At 36.5% G+C, this 20256-nt stretch overlaps 1 protein-coding gene across 1 annotated transcript in view; it reads left to right on the top strand.

Moving 5' to 3' along the window:
• LOC137249085 (sorbitol dehydrogenase-like) overlaps positions 1 to 20256 on the top strand; it is a 30738-nt gene that overhangs the window by 8897 nt on the left and 1585 nt on the right. The gene's annotated exons all lie outside the window — the stretch shown is intronic.

Here is a 20256-nt window from a genome sequence, read left to right on the forward strand (position 1 = left end):
AAAATAAACAACTAACAACTACATTTACTTCCTCAACTTATAGTCAATATAAAATTATATTTTTAAATAAAATTTTATTTATTATTTAAATAAATATATTCACTTTAAAAAAAATTTTAAATTACTGACAACAAAATTTTCTTTTTGAAAGAATATTAAAAGTAATGTAACACAAAAACAATTTATAAAATAAGATTATACTTAATACAAGTAGATAACACTACATTTACTCCCCCCCCCCCCCCCCCCCAGTGAAAAAAAAATAGTTGTTTTTAATGTTAAAAAGAAATTTGACTTTTCTGTTGTATATATTATATAAAATTTGGAAATGTATTTTGTGTTAATTGTGTTAAAAGTTAATGTTGTTATTATTTGATAGTTTATTTTTATTTTTGGTAGATGTTGTTATTATTTATTTATTGTATTAATATTTTTGTGTATACTAATATATGATTATGTTATTGCTATGTTGTTGAGGTTTAAAATATCTTAATAGCTGTTTGTGAAATATTGTCAATTATAATGATGCGTTAGAAGAAATTAGAATGAAGTTGAATTATAGTAGATGGCAACTTTGTGTACACAATCATTCAAAAATTAAAATATTGTGTTATGCTGAATATATGTTCGTGGTGTGATGGTAGCTTGCTCCGCCTACCACACCGTATGTCCTGGGTTCGCACCCCGGGCAAAGCAACATCAAAATTTTAGAAATAAGGTTTTTAAATTAGAAGAAAATTTTTCTAAGCGGGGTCGCCCCTCGGCAGTGTTTGGCAAGCGCTCCGGGTGTATTTCTGCCATGAAAAGCTCTCAGTGAAAACTCATCTGCCTTGCAGATGCCGTTCGGAGTCGGCATATAACATGTAGGTCCCGTCCGGCCAATTTGTAGAGAAAATCAAGAGGAGCACGACGCAAATTGGAAGAGAACCTCGGCCTTAGATCTCTTCGGAGGTTATTTATTTATTTATTTATTATTTAAAGTCGACGACAAACTATGGTCGACTGCATAATATAAAAGATATATAAATATACAACTCAAAAGATAAAATTTAAGATATATCGAGCTTTCAACAATGTTATATTACAAACAAAGAAATATTAATGAACATTACTATTTAATTTCAGAATATAATAATAATAAGAAATATGAGCAGAAATAAGATCTTATGCCGAAATCGTATACTGGCGGAATGCATCAGATTCCGCTCAGCATGATTTCGGAATGCAGTGGATTCCAACCTCCCTGTTGGAATGCAACAAGATTCCAATCAGCATGTCATGGGAATCCGGCAGTAGTGTAATGAGGACACGCCATCACAAGGCATAAAAAAGTAACATGACCTGTGTTGTTGGAATGCACCGGATTCCAATCAGCTCGATGCCTGACCCATATGATTATACTGCCGGAATTCATATGATTCCGGTCAGTGACTCATGAAAAAGCATGTTTTTTACGTTGTTGGAATGCACCAGATTCCAATCAACACAGTACTGTCTTGTTCCTTCTTAATGATACATGTTGATAAATGTTCCTCCATCCTTAAGCGAGATAGTTCCTGTTTTTTTTTTTTTATCGAAGGAATAAAATGCCGGCAAATTAAATAGCTTGTATCTCTTAAATTAGATAGGCAAGTATTGCATTACGTATAGTGGCAAAAGTACATTCAAGACTGATGCAGCTATACAAGTCATTGTAGTGCGCGCACCAGATAAGAAGAGGATTATTTTTAGCAAAGTTTCGTCGACAAAGGGGTAAATAGAAAGGAACGTAGTGTCTGGATACTCTAGGGGGAACCGCAAAAAACAAGCGGCTGAGGAGGTCCGCGGAATCAATTTCTCCAATAATGAGCTTATGGATGAACAATACCCCCAGTAATATTCTCCGATTTTCCAGAGTGGGTAAGTTAATAAGAAGAAGTCTACTTCTGTATGGAGGAAGGTGGAGACTTGAGTCCCAATTAAGGCCGCGCAATGCAAATATCAAAAATTGCTTTTGAACTGACTCAAGACGCTTTATATGCTTTTGAGAAACAGGGGACCAAACGCATGAGCAATACTCGAGTATTGGACGAACCAGCGATGTGTAAAGAACCTTAGTGAGGTACGGATCATCGATCTCTTTAGCCCATCTTTTAACAAATCCAAGTAAACCCAACGCTTTGTTGGCTATAGATGAAATATGCATGTTAAAATTCAATTTCGGATCAAAAAGGACACCTAGATCATTTGCAATAGATATACGCTCCAAAGGCGTACCATCTATTACATAAGATTTCAATGCTGGCTTCACTCGGTGAAATGTCATATGCTTACATTTAGAGCAATTTAAAGCTAATAAATTTGTTGTGCACCAACATTGGAACGAGTCCAAGTCGCCTGAAGAAGATCCAAGGAACTCAAATCGGTAGGACAGTAAGTGTAGCAAAGTTTTACATCATCCGCATACATTATAGTATGGGAATATAATATTGTCTGTGGCAAGTCATTAATGAAAAGGGCAAAGAGCAAAGGGCCTAGATGGCTTCCCTGGGGTACGCCGAAGGAAACTCCGAACGTTTCCGACAGATTGCACTTGAACAGGACTTTTTGGGTTCGGTTAGAAAGATAGCTTTTCAGCCACATTAATAGGTGAAACGGAAAGCCCAGTAAATCAAGCTTATGAATAAGCAACTCGTGGTTGACGGTATCAAATGCTTTGCTGAAGTCCGTGTAGATGACATCCGTTTGCTTGTTCGCTAAAAATCCTTCCATAACTATAGAGGTGAATACAAGCAAATTTGTAGTGGTTGATGTGTGTGTTGGCATGGAGATAAAAGACTAGAATACTGATATTGCAGTTGATTGGTGACAATCTGTTCAAAGACTTTAGGAATGACTGAAAGTTTAGCAATATCCCTGTAGTTTCCAACTTTTGACCTACTACCTTTTTTATGCAGGGGTATAATAAAAGACTGTTTCCAAAGTGCCGCATTACATTTATTTATTTATTTTTTATATAATTGTACTCTGCATAATGTATGTCCATGTTGTTGATAAGGAATGAAAATTTGATTCCGTTAATCGTTTGAGGTTGATATTAAATTTTCATTGATTCGTGTCATATTAATGTGTATAATATTGAGTTTTAAATATGATTTATATTTTAATGTGAAATATTGATATTTAGGCAAATATGTCGTTAAAATTTATTTTTAAAAATCTTTAGAGATTTTTTAAAATTGTAAAAATTTGTTTGATTGTATTTTAAAAATCAAAGTTATTTCTTTTTTATGTAGTGTTTTGGGCTATTTTCGAATTGAAAATGAGATTTGTTAAATATGAATTTACTTGTATTGTGAAGTTTGTATGTCTGTTGTTGTGTAATTTCTCAAAGGTGTTAATGGTATATATTTTTGATTATAAACTGGAGAAAGAGTGTACATAATTAATATAAATAATAAACTGACTATTGTTTTAAACGAATTAATATAAATTTTTAAATAATATAACATTAGCCGTGTTTTTTTACAACATATACGTTTACGTTTGCGCTTAAAAAAACGCTTATCCTCGCTTAGATAATGCTCAGGAGACCCATCTAGCGGCAGTGGTTAAATAACTAGCTGCAGAACAGGGTGTACCTAAAATTGGAATCACAAACCGCTGGTGGCTATAATGTATCACATATAGCTGAATCGGTTGCGATGAATAGTGGATACACACCATTTTTAGAGGTGATACATAGAATTATTGTTGAGGTGAAACATCGACACATATTTCAGTTACATCTGAGTATAATGCTTATTGAAATTTAGTAGTACAAATGTTATGCGCAGCAATTTCGGAGGTGTATTTAAAGTTTGACGCTTAGCAGTCCATATAAAGTTTAAGCGTACACGTCTATAGATGTAAAAAAAAACACAGCTATTATTATTCTAAATGGAATTGTTTTGTTTAGATTAAGTTTTCATTTCATTATGTAACAAAAGATTGAAGAAACAAACTTCTTTTTGTGAATATAAATAATTTGTTGGGTACACATTCCCTTAGTTAATTATACATGAATTTTTTTTTGTATATCGCTAGCTTCATAAGAAAAGGTGCTAAGTCACTTAATTCAAATTTTACAGAAGACAAATAAAACTCAATAACTTTTTAAAGAAGCATTTTTATCTAGAATTTTATATGCACATTTTTAAGCTAGGTGACAGTGAAATGATGTTTATTAGAAACAAGTAAGAACGGGACTGTCTTCGGCTGTGCCGAAGACATCATACCTTTCATGAATGGGGCTGGACAATAATCTTATCCCGTTCGTAATCTCCGAGTAATCGGATGTATAAGATAAGAAATATATAGTGAACAGATCTACATACCTAAACTATTTTTAAGATAAATATAAAATAAAAAACAGGTAGGTACTTTGTGTGAGGATGCAAAGTTTCAAGCTTTTTGTGGTCTGCGTGTAAAAACTATGACTACGAATCACGTATTTCAACAATATATGACGTAAATGTCCAGAGATTATGGAGGGAACACTTCTCTGCTCTCCTAAATGGAGGCAGCAATTCACCGCGCAGAGATGAAGAACCCGATCCCGCAATCGATGATGATGGAATATATGTCCCCCCGCCCGATTATGACGAAATTAGAATAGCAATAACCAGATTGAAAAACAACAAGGCCGTGGGCGCTGATGGATTGCCTGCGGAGCTATTCAAGTTCGGCGGGGAGGAGTTGGCAAGGCGCATGCAGCAGCTTCTTAACAAAATATGGGCGGACGAAAGCATGCCCGACGGTTGGAATCTAAGTGTTCTTTGCCCAGTCCACAAGAAGGGGGATACTGCAAAATGTACCAACTATCGTGGAATCAGCCTTCTTAATATCGCATATAAGGTCCTTTCAAGTGTATTGTGCGAAAGATTGAAGCCCACCGTGAACCGGCTGATTGGACCTTATCAGTGCGGCTTCAGACCTGGTAAATCTACCATCGACCAGATTTTCACAATGCGCCAAATCTTGGAAAAAACCCGTGAAAAGAGAATCGACACACATCACCTCTTCGTCGACTTTAAAGCCGCCTTCGACAGCACGAAAAGGAGCTGCCTATATGCCGCTATGTCTGAATTTGGTTTCCCCCGCAAAACTTATACGGCTGTGCAAAATGACGTTGAGCAACACCATCAGCTCAGTCAGATTTGGGAAGGACCTCTCCGAGCCGTTCAAAACTAAACGAGGTTTCAGACAGGGTGACCCCCTATCGTGCGATTTCTTTAATTTGATGCTGGAGAAAATTATACTAGCTGCAGAACTTAACCGCACTGGAACAATATACTATAAAAGCGTGCAATTACTGGCATATGCTGATGACATTGATATCATCGGCCTAAACACCCGCGCTGTTAGTTCCGCTTACTCCAAACTGGAAAAAGAAGCGGTAAAGATGGGTTTGATGGTGAATGAGGACAAAACGAAGTACCTGCTGTCATCGAGCAAAGAGTCAGCGCATATGCGCCTTGGCAACCACGCTACTGTTGGCAGCCATAATTTCGAAATAGTAAAAGACTTCGTTTATTTGGGAACCAGCATCAACACTAGCAACAACATCAGCACTGAAATCCAGCGAAGAATCAATCTTGCCAATAAATGCTACTTTGGACTAGGTAGGCAATTGAAAAGTAAAGTCCTCTCTCGGCGAACGAAAATCATACTCTACAAGTCACTTATCGTACCCGTCCTGCTATATGGGGCAGAAGCATGGACCATGACAACAGCAGATGAAGCGGCTTTGGGAGTGTTCGAGAGAAAAGTTCTTCGAAAGATTTATGGACCTCTACGCGTTGGCGATGGCGAGTACCGAAGAAGATTTAATGATGAGCTGTACGAGCTATACGCAGACATGAACATAGTCCAGCGAATTAAAACGCAGCGGCTACGCTGACTAGGCCATGTTACGCGAATGAAAGATGATGCTCCGGCCAAGAAAGTGTTTCTATCGGAACCCGCCTATGGAAGCAGAGGTAGAGGGCGGCCCCCACTCCTTTGGAAGGACCAGGTGGAAAACGATTTAAACTCCCTTGGTGTGACCAATTGGCGCCGGTTGGCAGAGCGAAGAAGCGACTGGCGCGCCTTGTTGGACGGCCATAACCGTTTAGACGGTTAAGCGCCAATTAAGTAAGTAAGTAATGACGTAAACGTACCTATTTGAAGAAATTTTATGAATTTTGAAGTTTCTAGCCGTAAAAAAGGGGCAAAAATGACAGTTTATATGAAGTATATAATATATATCGATCTCTATGATTTTTTCAGACAACAATATATGCTATATATGTAAGCATTTGGTGAAATTTGAAGCTTCTAGCTGTTAAAACGGGGCAGAAATTGCGCAAAGTTTCTTATCTAAACAATCGGTTGTATGAGATATATACTATATATACAACTGATCCCTATGATTTTTTCAGACAGCAATATATGCTATATATGTAAGCATTCGGTGAAATTTGAAGCTTCTAGCTGTTATAATGGGGCTAAAATTGCGAAAATATATATATATACTATATATATATAATATATATAACACCGTATATATACTATATATACCACCGATGTTTATGATTTTTTCAGACAACAATATATGCTATATGTGTAAGCATTCGTTGAAATTTGAAGCCTCTAGCTCTTAAAATAGGGCAGTAATTACGAAAAGTTTCTTATCTGAACAATCGGTTGTGGGGGATATATACTATATATACGACCGATCTCATCAATTTCTTCAGCCGGTTGGCAGAGCGAAGAAGCGACTGGCGCGCCTTGTTGGACGGCCATAACCGTTTAGACGGTTAAGCGCCAATTAAGTAAGTAAGTAATGACGTAAACGTAACTATTTGAAGAAATTTGATGAATTTTGAAGTTTCTAGCCGTAAAAAAGGGGCAAAAATGACAGTTTATATGAAGTATATAATATATATCGATCTCTATGATTTTTTCAGACAACAATATATGCTATATATGTAAGCATTTGGTGAAATTTGAAGCTTCTAGCTGTTAAAACGGGGCAGAAATTGCGCAAAGTTTCTTATCTGAACAATCGGTTGTATGAGATATATACTATATATACAACTGATCCCTATGATTTTTTCAGACAGCAATATATGCTATATATGTAAGCATTCAGTGAAATTTGAAGCTTCTAGCTGCTATAATGGGGCTAAAATTGCGAAAATATATATATATACTATATATATATAATATATATAACACCATATATATACTATATATACCACCGATGTTTATGATTTTTTCAGACAACAATATATGCTATATGTGTAAGCATTCGTTGAAATTTGAAGCCTCTAGCTCTTAAAATAGGGCAGTAATTACGAAAAGTTTCTTATCTGAACAATCGGTTGTGGGGGATATATACTATATATACGACCGATCTCATCAATTTCTTCAGGCAACAGTATGTGCAATATGCGAAATTATATGGTGAAGTTTGAAGCTTCAATCTGTTAAATTGAGTAAGATATGACAAAAATCCTCTTTTTCTGAAAAATCGGTTGTATGGAGAATTATGCTATAGTGGTCCGTTCCGTCCGGTTCCGACAAATGTCTAATCGGACACCCAAGTACACCCGCTCACCAAATTTTATCAAGATATCTAAAAAATTGAGGGACTAGTTTGCATACAAACAGACAGACGGACAGACGGACATGGCTAAATCAAATCAGCTCTTCATCCTGATTATTTCGGTATACTTAATGGTGGGTCTATCTTTTTTCCTTTAAGGACTTACAATTTTGGGTTTCGTGACGAAATTAATATACCATTTCATTTTCATGAAAGGTATAAAAATAATAAAAGAACGTATAATGGCTTCCATTTAGCTATTAATTGACTTGGCACTTTTTCTACTACAACAAAAAGACAAAAAATTGTACGTAGCACTAAAAATAAAAAGAATACTTTATGTTTTAAACTAAACAGGAACTTCTTTATTGTTAAACAATTTAAGTTTACATATACATACATACATAGTCCTTTTGGTTGCTGTAAAACTAAAAATTATTAAATTAAATTAAGGATTAGATAATTGAATCAAAAATTATAAATTTACAGTCTTATTCATTGCCGCTTATCAGTTATAAAAAAAATAAATTAATAAAATAAAATTTCATTCATACGGTAAGTCATCATAATATTTATGATGATCTTTTGGCAATATTAGTTTCAAGCATTGCAAGTTAATGTATTTCTTATGGGTGATTGGTCTTCTATTTTAGTAAATTGCTCCAAATCGCACCATTTCGTTGCAATTACATTTTTATTCATTCGTTGTGGCAAAGTTTTCCACGAATCATTGAACCTTAACTTATAAGAAATATTACCATTTGCATTATATTGGAGTGCGCATATGTCTGTTACTTTTGCATCTCCTTTGTCACTTCCAGGACGAATGCTCTTATAAAATTCGATTTTATTGAAATTTTTGAAAAAATCGTAAGTTAAGTAATTCACTTCGTATGGAATATAGATACACGTTTGGTCAAGTACGGTTCACTTAGAGAGTTTAGTCCTAAAACACTTTAAATACTGTTGATGAAAGTTTTAAAATAAATTGTGTAATACACCAGTGAGTGTCCAGTAAAACCAATTATACTTGCTTTTTAATAAATTTGGTGATTTGGGCTATACCAGCGAAGAGAGCATCGATAGCGGAACTATTGAACGCCAACATTTACAAGTGGGCAGCAACGTTGGACATGATTGGAAAGCGTAAGCGAGCTGTCTTGCATATTTCTATGTATTCAGCAGGAACATGAATATTTCTTTTTATGATCATACGCTCTTTAGTAGAATGAACGCTGTCGGCCTCCATTTGAGAATTTCCAGTTCCCAATATTTTTTGTTCGATAACAATTTTGTTTTTATGGCTGTATTAATAAGCGCATTACTGAGTAAAGAATTGCGGTTTTGATAACCAGACCCATCGCTATAAAAAATTATTTTAATATTATTATCAAGGCTAGGAAGTACCTTGTTTTCAATAAACCAAACCCAAATGCGTTAACTCCACCCTCAAATCCATTCCATAAGAAATAATATCCTTTTTATACTCAGCGTGCTTTGCACACAGAGTATATTAACTTTGATTGGATAACGGTTGGTTGTACAGGTATAAAGGAATCGAGATAGATATAGACTTCCATATATCAAAATCATCAATATCAAAAAAAAATTTGATTGAACCATGTCCGTCCGTCCGTCCGTTAGCACGAGATATCTTCACCAAATTTGGTACACTAGCTTAACTGGACCCAGAAAAATTTGTATTGGAAATGAGCGAACTCGGATGATAACCACGCCCACTTTTTATATACATATATAAAATTTTGGAAAACGCAAAAAACCTGATAATTTAGTAAATAATACACCTAGAAAGTTCAAATTTGGCATGTGGACTGATATTGAGACTCTTGATAAAAATTTTTAAAATGGGCGTGGCACCGCCTACTTGTGATAAATTCAATTTTACAAATATTATTAATCATAAATAAAAAATCGTTAAACCTATCGTAACAAAATTCGGCAGAGAGGTTGCCTTTACTATAAGGAATGCTTTGAAGAAAAATTAACGAAATCGGGTAAGCACCCACTTTTATATAAAAGATTTTTAAAAGGGTCGCGGACGAATAAAATAAGCTATATCTTTGTAAAATAAGAGCTTTATATCAATGGTATTTCATTTCCCAAGTGGATTTATGACAATAAATATGAAAAACTACAAATTTAAAAAAATGGGCGTGACACCGCCCCTTTTATGACTAAGCAAATTTCTATTTTTCGGGAGCCATAACTCGAAGAAAAATTAACATATCGTAATGAAATTGTGTACACATATTTTCCTTATAGCAGAAAATATTTCTAGTAAAAATGGACGGGATCCGTTAAAGACCACGACAACTTAGATATAAAACAAGTTTAAAAGGGTCGTAGACTAGAATAATAAGCTATAACTTAGCAAAAAATAGTTTTGAATCAATGATATTTCACTTATCGAGTTTTATTGCAAGAGGAAATGGGGAGACATTTTTTTTAAACGGGCGGTGCCACGTGTTATGTAGAAAAGTAATTTACCTGAAATGAAATGTACAATTGAAGCTCCGCTGAGTATATAATGTTCGGTTACACCCGAACTTAGACACCTTTACTTGTTTGTTAATAATAGTATAATACCAGATTGTGTATCTGCAGTTTAGTTTTATAATATAAGCTACCAACGTTAGATTTTGGTGCCATCAGCACTGTTTGAAGATCTACTGTGAAAACATTTTGTTCTGAAGCTTTATCATTTTTTTCTAGTTTTTCTATTCTAGCCTCTTCTTTCTTTTCTAGGTGAATAGTGTAATCTGCGTGTGGAATACTTCCGACGGAGTAACGGGCACATATTTCGCATTGATCCTTCTTTGGTGTAAACAAGCTAAGATTTCTGCTTTCAACTTCAGAATGAAATTGTGTAAGCGAAAGTGACCGGATGTTGTGAGCTTTACACCAATCCTTTGAATAAAAATTATAAGTATGTTTTTTTGAGTTCCATTCTGGCAAGAGATATTTTTTTCGCGCTCCAGAACGGCAGTAATGAGATTCCATTGAGGGAGGATTTTCAAAAAATAATTTCAAGGCTTTTTTTCTTCGGATTTGTTTTGTAGTTGTTTTTTTGGCACATTGCTGTGGCCGCTCAAGGGCTTCTTGACCCAGTTAAGAACAACCCGTCGACCAATATTCAAGGTGTCCAAAAAAAAACTTCTGCACACTCGCACATTTTCATTATTGACTTTGAAATGGTATTTCAAACTGCGAGCCCTTCTGGATACATCAGGATCGGTACGATTAGGTGGATGAGAAGGTTTTACAGAATATACCAACATACTCACATATATATTTTTTTCCCCGTCCATGTCCTAGAAATCTTTGAATATTTCCTGCCTGTGATCATCAGTAACGCTTGCGCATTTCATTTTCAACTTCTTTGTTTGCATTTACACCTTGGCTTTAATGATTTGGATTCTTTGTACTTTTTGTAATTCCACACCTCATCTTCCTTTCGTTTTCAATGGAAGCTTTTGCCCTTTTCTCGTCGCTTTTTATTTGATATTTGAATCCATGCACTGTTTTCCTCTTGCTTTCTTTTCTGTCGCTTTTTAGAGCTGATCGGTATATTGAAAGAGTCATCAGAATCCCTATAGAATCCATAAGGCACCAGTCCTGCTACTCCATCAACAGATTCAATTCCATAATTGTCATCATCGGTGTACTGAAGGCAGACACCTGCTGCATAGTTATTTTCATTATTGTCGCCAGTATTCATCGCATTCTTCTATTAAATAATATTTTTCGTAGAAAGTTTTTTGTTGCATTAAATAATAACAATTTCTTACCTTTTTCAAATCAAACAATAACTCAAGCAATTAATTTAGTGCAATTTATGTACACTACAACAAAGGACGTCCGATTTGACTAAGAACGCTCTTTTTGCCAACAGCTAACTTAGCACTTTTGCGCGTTTTTTTTTTTTTGACAACAGATGACTTAGCACTTTTGCACATCATTGCCAGAAGAAAGGAAAAAAATAATTTTTTCCATTTTTTCATTTTGCAATCTATATAATTTAAATTTATTTATCGTACTGCATTAAAAACTAAATTTTTATAAAAAGTTGACTTAGCACCTATTCTTATGAAGCTGACGATATGATAGTTTGATGTTTATGATTTAAGTTTATAATTTGTATGTATATATATGTTTTTATTAAATGTTTAGGAATGAAAACACTCACTTGTATGAGGTACACATGATTTTATCTTTAGATTATTCATTTTAAATATATATTTATATAGTATGTGTATTACTACTAAAATATAATTATTTATTGTAAAAACTAATATTTTTAGTCATATGCTTTTTTGCATTTATAGCAATATATCTTCGCTAACAAACATGTGCAGTAGAGCGTGAGGGATGTGATTGTAATCTTGATTTGTTTATTGGTTGACTTGACTGGCTTAATGGTTGGTTAAGTGTCTGAAAATATATTTGTTATTTCTTTTGCTTGTATAATTAATTGAAAGTGCATTTCAATCTCGATTTGTTGCATTGCTAAATGTTGCTTGCATAGCGCCCCGTTTATCATTTCTAATATATATTGCAGTTAGGAAAAAGAAGATAGCACCCAAAACTTCAATAAAACTTGTCGAAAATAATGAATATTGTAACGCTTTAAATTTAGTTGTATCGGTATCTTAGAAATTCGGAGTCTTCAAGTTAATATCTTCATTATTATATGATAAGAAACAATTGTTTTTGTTTTTATCGGCCTGTTGATACATGATTCAAGGTTCGATTCGAGCTCAAGGCCAGAACAATAATTTTTTCTAATGATAATTATTGTTATTTTTTAATTTTTCTAAATTTGAAAAATTGTATTTTGTTTTTGGAATACTAAGTAGACAATAATTATCATTAGAAAAAATTATTGTTCTGGCCTTGAGCTCGAATCGAACCTTGAATCATTTATCAACAGGCCGATAAAAACAAAAACAATTGTTAATAAACCATGAGCACTTGGGAATGTCAAACAAAGTAATTGACAATAAACAAAAAATCCAACATTATCAGTGATTTGTACCAGATGGCGCAACGCTGAATAAATATGGTTGGTAAAAAGGAATAGAAGTAGCAAATTTGCCAGTCAAACACACCACCGCTGTATAGCTAAGTGGTTAGCACAGCATGCCTAAAGCGTACTGATGATGAAGGCTTAGGACCCTTCGAAATGGATCTATCTGCGCAGCTATGGCAGGTTGTCTGAAAAATTTTCTACTTACTATTCCAAAAACAAAATACAATTTTTCAAATTTAGAAAAATTAAAAAGTAACAATAATTATCATTAGAAAAAATTATTGTTCTGGCCTTGAGCTCGAATAGAACCTTGTATGATAAGAAACTTGAATCCGTAATAACATCTGTGATATTTTGATGTATAAAATTGGTAGTATTTGCAAATCAACCACTAATAGACTCAAATAAATTTAGGTCCGTTGGTAGGATAGAACATTAAACTATATTTTTAAATAAAATTTTATTTATTATTTAAATAAATATATTCACTTTAAAAAATTTAAAAATTACTCACAAAAAAATTTTCTTTTTGAAAGAATATTAAAAGTAATGTAACACAAAAATAATTTATAAAATTACAGTATATTTAATACAAGTAGATAACACTACAACGACCACGCCCTCTTTTTGACAAAACTTACCTTTCAAGATAATTCGAAATTACATTCAATGGGGCATAGTCATAATCAAAATAAAGTAGGTGCTAAAGTTATCGTCAGCTTGTTTGACAAATAGCTCATGAGGACTTACATCAGAAACCTAACACTAACATTTGCACCTCTTTCATAAAGAAAATGGTTATGACCCAATATTCGAAAATGCGGTTAAACTCGATTAAGGTTCCTATTAAACGTTTTGTGCCATAATCCTAAAGAAAATCAACCAATTAACAGCCGAAATTAGATGGGCTCGTCTGTATTTCTATCTTATCATTACAACTTTATAATATAAACATATTGTGACGAGTTTTGGGAAATTCCTGAAATTTATACACCTTCTGCTAACGTTCGAATCGCTGAACTGTCAAATAAATAACTCCAATATTCAATATTGCAAAATGGTCTTTATTAGGCTACTTTGGGAGTAGTACTTCACAGTTATCACGAAATTCACAAACTGATTAGTAATGCCTCAGCTTGCGCTGCTTTTATACTCTCTGTTGCATCGTTCGCATATTTATCCTAAGGTCTAGACTTTTCACGAAGATTGAACAGTTCTATAGCATACTTGGTTATTTAGCTATATGCGTGTGTATATGTGAGTAAAAACTTCTGCCCTTAGCCGATGACTACATGTGTGTATGTGAGATATCTCTTCACTTCCAGCTGCTGGTTATGTATGTGTATGTACATAAGTGTGGCTGCTTGCTGTATTTGTTGTTGTGATTATTTACTAACAGCATAGCGATGCTAATATTCGCCACAATATATATGTCGGAATCCTTAATAATATGTCTGACAATAATGCATTGCCAGAGCGGAACAATGGTGGTACACTTGTTTGGAAAAGCACTTGTTTGGTAAAACACTTGTCAAATAATACCTGATTGAGAAAAGTAACTACGCAATAATGGAAAGTAAAATCATAGTGAGCTAGAAAAGGTGAATAGGAAGCTTTGAAAAGCAAAATGTATTTTAGGACAGTTTCCAAATTAAAGTGCGTACACAAGTTGTACACGCGAGGAATAATAAAAAGTGTAACCACCGGCGCATCGCTACATATCAGAAGAGGAAAATAATTATTGTGACGAATATTTAACATCATCTATAGCATCACAAAGCGATACTAAGTAAATAAAGGCACACCAATAATAAAGCAAGCTGCCACTCTTCTGTTGTACATCAAATCAATCATCATTTACGCACATACATACAAGGCAATGAAGGGATAACTCACACACAGATGTAGTCATTAGCCAAAGTCTTACTCACATATACACACGCATATGGCTACAAACTACAAATATACATGTATATGGCTAGTAACCAAGCATGAAGCTCACGATATTACTAGACCTTAGGAGATCACCCGAGGAAACCTAGAGTATAAAAGCAGCGCAAGCTGAGGCATGACTAAGCAGTTTTGATTTAAGCACGCTATTGGTTGTAAAGTATAAGTGTTATTGTGAGGTACTCTCAAAGTAGTCTAATAAAGACCCTTTTTGCATTATTGAATATTGGAGTTATTTATTCAACAGTTTAGCGATTCGAACGTTTGTAAATGGTTTGGAATAAGTGGAATTTCACTAAATTCGATACAATTGGCATCAGAAGAGGAATTGTTGAATAATTTCCGAAGACTTCGAAGATTTCGAATACAACTTGGACATGGCAAAATTAAGTGAATTAAAGATCCAGCAACTGAAAATGGAGTTGGAGAACCGTGGATTGAATACAACCGGCAATAAGACCGAACTTCAAGCACGGCTACGAGAGGTTATGGAAATGGAAGGAATCAATGTTGAAGAGTATGTCTTTCATCGTGATAGCGACGAGACAACAACACAAATGGAAGAAAAAACGAAACACCGGCGGCAGTGACGAACACAGACTTGAACATCATATTGGCTGCAATATCTGCACAAACATCGGCAGTGGCATCCCAACTAGAATCCCAGAAGAACCGTATAACATCCAAGATGGAATCACAGAAGACACGTATAAGATCCAAGATGGAATCGCAGGAGATATGCATAACATCGAAGATTGAAGCACAATTGGAAGAACAGATGACATATCTGACTGTTGGCACAAATTTCGGAGCAGGTATCATCGCAGCTCTTTGCGAAAATGGAAGAGCAGGATGCAAAAATTTTACAACTCGAGGACAAAATTGATGCCGAGATAGAAGCGTTAAAAGGTCATATGGAGCAGTTATAGCTAAATCGCTCAGTTGTTCCAGCGAGCAATCCGAAGTTAAAAACTCCATCCTTTGACGGCTCTGTTCCTTTCCAGGTATTCAAGCTTCAATTTGAGAAGACGTCAGCAGTGAACAACTGGAATGCGGAAGATAAAGATGCTGCACTGTTCGTGGCATTGAAAGGTCCAGCAGCTAAAATCTTACAGACTATCCCAGAGTATGAACGGAACAGTTATGAAGCATTGATGGTCGCTGTGGATAGACGTTATTGAAGCGAGCATAGAAAACAGATATACCAAATTCAGTTGCAAAACCGTTACCAAAAACCGCAAGAGACTTTGCAGGAGTTTGCGTCGGATGTTGAAATATTGGCTCATCTCGCAAATGCGGACGCACCCGTGGAATACACCGAGAGGGTTAACATTCAGAGCTTTATAAATGGAATACGGGATGTCGAAACGAAACGAGCTACATATTCGCATCCAAAACAAACATTTGCTGAAACGGTATCACATGCACTGACTCAGGAAACTGCCTCACTTTTGAAAAAGCCAGCGTACAAAGGCCATCGTGTGGAAGTAGAAAGACCAGATTGGGAATCACTGAAGGGATCACAACAGAAAAATTCCGGAGTTATGAAATGTTTCAAGTGCGACAACCCATGTCACATTGCACGTCATTGCAGCACCGGTCCTAATAATTCGAACAATATGGGTGGTCGTAAACACAGAGCTGAAGGAGATGAGCAAATCTACTCAATCGTTAAACTAAAGCGAGTCAGCTGCAAGGGGCGACAGCTGGCTCCCGTAATTTAATGCCCCATAATCTCTATCTCGCAAATTGGAAGAAGGTGAAGCAATCTTACTGTCGGAGGACATGTGGATGGAAAGCAACATTTACTGACTGTAGATACGGGCGCATCTCATTCCATCATTCGATCGGATTTAGTCAACAAAAATATAACACCACTACATGGAGCAAGATAGCGTACAGCTACAGGAGAAGACACCCAGGTAATTGGAGAATTAGCATGTGAAGTCGCAATTGGAAACGTCACGGTACTACACAATTTTATAGTGGCAGAGATTGTTGTTGAAATCATAATTGGAGGGGACTTCTTAATCGACCAAGGCATCAAGATCGACATGCAAAGCAAGACGATGCGATATAAGAACATGGATGTGCCACTTAATTTCGGCTACGAGAGAGACTACAGCAGTAAACGAGTGCTGGTGGAAAAGAGTCACCAAATACCAGAAGCAGTCATCTGAGCAAAGGTTGATGGAGATTGTGGGACAAGCAATTTGTGGGTTGTCGAAGCAGCAAATAAATCAACATCGAACGTACTTGTAGGAAAAACCCTGGCTATAACAAAACAAGATGGACGTATCCCGGCAAGTGTACTCAATGTGTTCAAGTCACCATTCAAACTGACCAGAGGAACTATTTTGGGAAGATGCCAAGAGGCTGAACTAGTAATCAATTGTGAACAGCTCCAGGAAGACGTTTCAACTAGCAATATTGATCTTTCAGATGACATCATGGCATGGACGGAGGGACTAGAGGAAGACTATCAGAGTAAGGCAAAACAACTGCTCCTAAAGTACGCCAACATATTTGACCAGTATAGTTCCAAACCAGGCCGCACCAAAGTTGTGAAACATCAAATTGACACTGGAGATACGAGCTCGATCCGTCAAGCTTCTCGTAGTGTTGCACTGGCGAAGCGGGAAGTGGTGAGTCAAATCATACAAGAAATGAGCGACAGCGGCGCAATCGAACCAGCAGCTAGTCCATGGAGCTCACCGGGGGTACTTGTGAAGAAGAAGGATGGAAAAATGAGGTTTTGCCTGGACCACCGGAAGTCGAATGACGTTACGAAAAAGGATACCTACCCATTGCCAATCATTAGCGACTCGCTATCTGGTACAAAATGGTTTTCCACACTGGACTTAAAATGTGGCTCCTGGCAAGTGGAGGTGAAGGAGGAAGACAAGGAGAAAACAGCCTTCAGTGTCGGAGATGGTCTTTGGCAGTTTACAGTGATTCCCTTTGGACTATGTAATGCACCAGGTACTTTTGAGAGACTCATGCATCAGGTACTGAAAGGACTACATTGGAAAACATGCTTAGTGTATCTAGACGACATCATCGTATTGGGAAAGACCTTCGAAGAACATCTGAAAAACATGTAGGAGGTTTTCCAAAGAATAGCTGGTGCTAGTCTGAAACTTAGTCCCAAAAAGTGTTCTCTGTTCAAGAAGCAAGTTAGTTACTTGGGTCATAACGTAACGACGGAGGGCATCTGCACCGCGAATGAAAAGATAGAAGCAGTTAAGGATTGGTCAAGACCACTGAACCTGCATGAATTGAGAAGTTTCCTTGGGTTGTGCACATATTACCGTCGATTTGTACCAAATTTTGCCTGCGTAGCCTCCACGAGCTTACAAGAAAAAATAAAGCTTCTGATTGGAAGAAGGATCAAGAAATGGCTTTCCAAACATTGAAAGAGCGTGCATTAAACATTTTCACGGGCCGCGATTCCGCATCAGGACAGGTCACGCAGCATTGAAATGGCTCCTGCAGTTCCGTAATCTGGAAGGACAATTGTCACGGTTGATCGAGCGACTACAAATCTATGACTTTTCCATTGGAAGACATTATAGATGTCCGGCTAATGACTATAACGTGTACGGATGAATGGGACAAGGAACAATTAAGGAATGTCTGCTCGAAGATACAGATCTGTCACACGTTATGCAAGGGCTCGAACGAAACGAAATACCAAATAGAGAGATGTCAGCGGAGAGTCCTATTGCGAAGTCATATTGGGCACAGTGGAACAGTTTAGGGTTGATATCCGGTTGCTTGCATCGAGTATGGGAGAGTGAAGATGGTCAATGTAAGAGGAAACTGATAGTTATTGCCAGGAAAAGGATTCCTGACGTTCCTGGCTTTGAAGAGATTTACAAGGTATAATCGAAACAGCTGTCGCCTTCTCCGTCCTGATGTCACGTTGTTTAAATTTTTCCCAAATTATTAAATAAATTAATATTTTCCGATAGTTTTCTCAGCGGAATATAAAAATATTAGTTAATACAGATCTAAAGTATCAACATGTCCGGATGCTGGAATTGTGCGGCTGGTAATCAATTCTAGTAAGCGGACACTATACACTAACATAAGTGAAACAACAAGTTTTCTTTTAAAATTAAAGCAAAACGCAATTGGCGAAACCGTTATAAATTAGTGGCTATTTCGGCTGAATTTTTTAAACTTTAAAATTAGCTAACTTATTTCAAACGGTTAAAGAGAAAAGTCTCCGGCTAGTGAGAGGTGTCCGGTTACTGGAGTATCTGCCCTAATTGTTTGCATACGCATGAGAGAAGTTCTTAATTTTATAAACATAACTTGCAAAAAGTTGCACGATTAGTCTCTAAAGATAGTCATACCAGATCCCTTTCATCCTTTACTTTTCTCGACAACATTGATAACGCTGATCCATGCTTTAAGGTAGGTTGAGTATGATGAGCCTGAGTTTTGTTGGTGGAGGGATGACTTTACTTTTGCCTTTTGGCTAGAATGATTCTCCGTCTGATTTATAGGATGACATTGTTTTCGCTGATATTGGCAGTTCTGAGATAGACAGAGTCCCTCACAGTCCCAAAAATTAAAAAGGGGAACGATGCAACTTGGTTGAACAAATCGTAGGATAGGGAGTTGACTTGTGGTAAGCCTCCTTCGATTTTAAGTGGCTCAGAGAGGTCCCTCCCAATCCTTACGATGCTCCTGGTGTCGCGGATCGCCATTTGGCAAGCTTTGCAGGGAGCTCAATAGCATACATAGCAGGACATAAGCAGCTCAAATTGCTAAAAGCATCTTTCAAATCTACAAGAAGGTTGTGCGTGTCAATTATCTTATCATGAGTCTGCTGCGGACTTTGTCGTAGTGGGAAAATCTGGTCAATAGGGGTTATCATGTGGTAAGCTGCACGGATAAGGTCCAATCAGTTCACAGAATCTTATATACGATATAAAGTAAGCTGACTACGCTGTAAGTAGCGCGGTTTGCGATATCTCTTGCAGTTTGGGCGGAACTTACTTAAATTCCAATATTCCACCCTTTGCCTCCGTGTTTGAACAGTTCGGCGTAATCTACGGCCGTATTGTTCTTTGGTCGGCATATTACTATTCTCACTGCGTCATAGTTGGAGTGGCGCATCCTCCTCCGTTATCTTGAAATGAGATAAAAGGGCGCTTCACAACTTAATAACTTAAATATAAATCAGTTTCCAGGCCGCTATTATCATGCGTACAGGAATTTTCAATGGAAATCTTTAATCTGCCGGATTTTTTGTAGAGTTTTCGTAGACATTTTCTATTACCCATCATCTAAAGCAGTGCTCTTTCTTCCGAGCCGCGGCAAGACGCTTCCTCACAGCCGTAAACAGCAGAACTTTAAACCGAAATCAATACCGTTCCTCCAACATTAGGCTCCCTCCCTATGGCCCCTGTGGTAGACGTGAGAATTTCCTATTGCCCTTCTGCGCCGTCCCTCGCGTGGTTTCAAAGTATATAAACCAGCCAGGAATCGATACTTTTTCCTGTAGGGGACAGGTATACTAGCTTATGCCTTCAAACAAAGATGCCTTCCATATCTTATGAGGTTTATTAGATATTGCATTGGTTGCGGTTTTTAAGTGGCGGGTCCCGAGCTTAACACCCAATTTGGGAAATCT

Source organism: Eurosta solidaginis, chromosome 1, assembly GCF_040869045.1.
Source record: "Eurosta solidaginis isolate ZX-2024a chromosome 1, ASM4086904v1, whole genome shotgun sequence".
In the NCBI taxonomy this organism is placed as follows: Eukaryota; Metazoa; Arthropoda; class Insecta; order Diptera; family Tephritidae; genus Eurosta; species Eurosta solidaginis.